Genomic DNA, 4,695 nt, shown 5'->3' with positions numbered 1-4,695 from the left:
AAATGAGGTGTGTTCAGGAGCATTGTTGACAAAAAAAAAATAGAAATATATCGACCAACAAAAACCTGGTCTAAATTCAATGGCGCAGTATTTTTTTTTGTTATTTAAAGAGCGCGTGAGTAATATGCGCCTACAGGCGGGTCCACAACGCGCGTACACTTTGTCCCGTAGATGGACTACTCACGCTTTAGCCTCGCGCACGAGCAGATCCGTTTCCTCCCTAAAGAAGCGTTCAGTTTTTCTGCTTGCGAATTCTTCCATGTAAATAGCGAATCCGCCATAGCGCGAGCGCAACTGGCTTTTAAAGGGAATAGGAGATGAGACTCTGATTGGTTTATTGTACGTTATGCCCAAAACACACCCATTACTCATTAAGAGAATAGGGACAACCCTTTTAGACCATTTTTCCCGTCGTTAAACTACCAAAAGTAGATTTGGACTCACCCTGAGAGCACTTGCACTTGCGCTTTAGATCATGAGCTTAGATCCTTAAAAAAGTCTCAAATTTAAAATAGTCTCAAAAATAGTCCTTAAAATAGTCTCAAATTTCATAGTCTCAAATTTGTATTGGATGTTCCTTCTGAGCTTCCTTAATGTGGATATCATCTGATCTTAAACCCTTTTTCTTATAAGATCTAAAATGTTTTATTCCTAAACAATCCCAATTTCATTTGGGGTAAACTGACATGAAAGGAAGTGGGAATAGAGAGAAAAATAGTGACATTATGTGATCTTTGGTTTAAACATACTGTACTCCTTGTACAGTGTTTGTGGTAATCCAGCTAGCTGGTTTGGTGTAATCAAATAACATGTGCCTATTTTGAAAAGTTTGACTGGAATTACTGTAACATCGACATGTACATAACCAGCTGTTCTTTAAAGTAAACCCTTTTAAGAGTAAATGTGTGAAGATTCTCAGTTATCAAGGACAATTATTTTCTAATCAACTGGATGTGTTTGTGGCTCAGGGACTCTTCTTTAAATACATAGCCAGTGAGAGTTCACCAGTTACTAATGATGAATCTTTAAACAAGCTTTTAGCAGAAACGCTCTGCCTGATTCAATTTAGCGGTTACGCAAGTAATACACACTGGAGATATAAAACAACATAAAACTATCTGTAAACATTCAGATATAAATTAATACTTGCAAAGCAGAGAGAATTAGGGGAGAAAAAAAGGATGCTCCAGCTCCATTCTCTATTACTATATTTTATTAGATTTATCAGGTTTAAATGTTGCCTTTCATAATTTATTAAAGGGGTGGTATAATACCCTTTTTACGAGATGTAGAATAAGTCTTTGATGTCCCCAGAGTGTGTATGTGAAGTGTTAGCTCAAAATACCCCACAGATATTTTTTATAGCATGTTAAAATTGTCACTTTTTGAGGGTGAGCAAAAACGCAACGTTTTTGTGTCTGTCCCTTTAAATGCAAATGAGCTGCTGCTCCTCGCAAAGGGGGCGGAGCTTCAAAAGCTCGTGTCCTTTTACCTCACACAGACATGCACTGAAAAAATGTTTAGCCTTTTATGTTCAAACCAGAGTCAGACAATGATGGAGAGACTCAAGAGGAAGTGACAACATGTAGAATGCAACAGGACATTTCTGCATGGTTAGTTGATGAATTTATGTAGTTTGTGTGTAGTTATCTTCTAGTCATTAGCATTGTCATGATAATCTATAAATCGCATTCCCAGGGGAAGGGTTTATGTAAATTTTAGGGTTTGTGATGTCACTAACCCGGGAGCAATGTCATGTAGTCCCTGAGCTGTTTGTTGTAGTCCTTAAAAAGCAATTTCTTTAAAATAAAATATCTCCCTTTGCTTTGACCTTTGAGCGTTATAACTTTTCAGATGCATTACACACTAACTAAAGTTAGAAAAGTGAAATCATAATCAACCACCCCTTTTATATTGGTATCTGTTTATATATATATATATATATATATATATATATATTTATTTGTTTATATTTTATTATTTAATTTTATATTATATGCTTTATTTTTTACACTGTTGGCCATTTTATTTTACACTATCCATTTACTTGTTACTTGTATCCATTTGCACCATTTCCTGCACTTCTTTGGAAATATATGGTAAATATACAGTTCATGTCATGCCAATAAGTTCACTAAACTGATACTAAAAAGTAAACTTTGCTTAGAGCAGGGTGTCCAGACAGCAACATAGTGTCGGGCCAGATCCGGCCCACATCTGGTACACATGGATACCGGATCTGGGCCGACACTTGCTGTGTGGGTGGTACATTTCTGTTTCTGTGTTTCTGAAATTTCTGCCCACTTTTGGAACTGGATCTTTGCTTCACTAACCCACAGCAAAAGCTGCTCCATCACCTGCACACTAAATGGTCCAGGGTGGAAATTAACATTAGAGCAAAATCATGTGGACAGGTCACTCCTACACACATCCCTTCCTTCCCCCTTAATCCCAGATTGTCCAGCTCCTCTTCCCTGCCTGTAATTACACAATATCACCATGCAAGATGCCAACAGATGCACTGCGTCTAAGACAAGCATTATGGACTTAGAGATGCTTCAGTAATTCGGCCTGCAGATTACTCTATTGAACAGGTCTTAGGTCGAGCGGCAGAAATGTACAACAGGTGGTCAGTTTCAGGGTGAACATGGCGTGAGACTGAGGGGGGTGTTATAAGAGGAAGCGAGCATATGCTGTTAATAACCTTAATTAAATATTAGTTTTTAATATGAAATATTAGGAGACACTCTGTAATTGTTAAAGATAAATACATGTATTTGGTCACATGTTTTACTGGTTTACTTGTTTTTTTAATAAAAATATTTAATAATCTTATAGCCTATGTTTTTATTCATTTTATTTTTTTAGTGTTTTGCATTTTAATAATGCACTTTTTTATTTTCAAAGGATTGTGGTGACTTCACTAAATATAAAATGCTATAACCCACCATCTTTCCACACAAAGGTGTTTGGACGTGCTGGGTTAAAATGGCAGTGGTTCTGTGGAGGAAGATGGGTGTTGTCTTAAGGCAAAAGGACGCTGGTGCATTTACCTCTGACTGGTTCTGTGTCTTGCTCCTCAAGGCTTGTTCCAATCAGGGTTCGTGGAAGATTAGGGAGCAATGTTCCAGGAAAGGCGATTTGGACTGTAAACGGTTAGCCTGCTCACTCCGATAATCTCCCTCATTTACCGCACAGCTTGTTAGATGGGGTTAGTGAGGAGTGAGGAGAGGTGTACTGTGCCCTCATCTGACGATCAGCGGTACTGCAAGACAATGGCCCGAATGCAGGGAGATTTATGAACAGAACTCTGCTCATGTAGCCTATTGTAAAATATGTTACAGTTTCTCTCAGTCGCTTTGGTACATTTCTCGAATCATCCTCGACATTTGTAAAACAGTAAACTGTGCATTTCTCAAAACAATTCGTACAAATAGCAAAACACGTGCAAAAGCCAGTCTCTTGCTCAAAATCCTTAGTTCATCTCTCAAAAGTAAATATCTGTGTCAATGAACATGTCAGTGCCATCAGAATGAAAAGTCCTTGTGTCATTGTGTACGGATAAGACTATAAGATAGTCATGTTGTCAATATAACAGTGTACTCTGGATGGATGTTCTGATGTAAACTATGGATAACGTTTTGATGACAATTATTGTAAATTGTAGCTTACACACCTAGTGGGAGTTTGATTGCAAGAGACTGGACAAGATTCACATTTACGCTTTTACTGTTTGTAGCTACTGTAATTTGTTGACAGACCATGTCATTGCAATACAGAAAGGAAAAGACAGCACTGCATAGCTGTGAAATGTATAAATATGCTTGATTATGACAGCTTGTTCAACCGTTTTGCATGTAAAGACTTACTGTAACTTATGCTATGAACTAATGCCTAAATGTTGTGGGGGGTGAGATTATTCAACCATTATAATACATTTTGATCAACATGACATAAACAATTGATAATGTAGGAAACAGCAGAGAATTGTACGTAATCATTTGCATGGATGTACCAAAGCACACGCAACTTGTTCAAAGAAATGAGAAACTGCATTTTTGATGTGCATTGTATTTGCTTTAATGTAAATATATATAAAAGACGTGTACACAAGGGTCCACAAAAAGGTTATGAATGAATGTCATTGTTTTAGTTCCTATATCAAAAGATAGATAGATAGATAGATAGATAGATAGATAGATAGATAGATAGATAGATAGATAGATAGATAGATAGATAGATAGATAGATAGATAGATAGATAGATAGATAGATAGATAGATAGACAGACAGACAGACAGACAGACAGACAGACAGACAGACAGACAGACAGATAGACAGATAGATAGATAGATAGATAGATAGATAGATAGATAGATAGATAGATAGATAGATAGATAGATATTCCTTCAGAAAACACAAATAGTTATCATCAATATGGTAGTCCTACTTATTTTTTCGTTAGACTGAACACAGCAAGATTCAATTTACTCCCCAAAAGATTTCCCCCCTATACTGACTTTCAACTTATCAGCCTATCAGCCCGGCCGGGCCGTCCATAATGCTGCCTAGGCAGACAGTACACTAACTTTTGAGACACAGCCCAGTATAGGCTACTATAGTGTTTCCCTCTCCATAGCCTCTGGCCCTGTTTAAACGCTGGAATGTTTGCGAACGCTCGTCATATCCGTCATGT

This window comes from Rhinichthys klamathensis, unplaced genomic scaffold (genome assembly GCF_029890125.1).
Source record: "Rhinichthys klamathensis goyatoka isolate OS25496 unplaced genomic scaffold, OSU_Roscu_1.1 h1tg000657l_1, whole genome shotgun sequence".
NCBI lineage: Eukaryota > Metazoa > Chordata > Actinopteri > Cypriniformes > Leuciscidae > Rhinichthys > Rhinichthys klamathensis.
Note: the sequence above shows the minus strand (reverse complement) of the source record.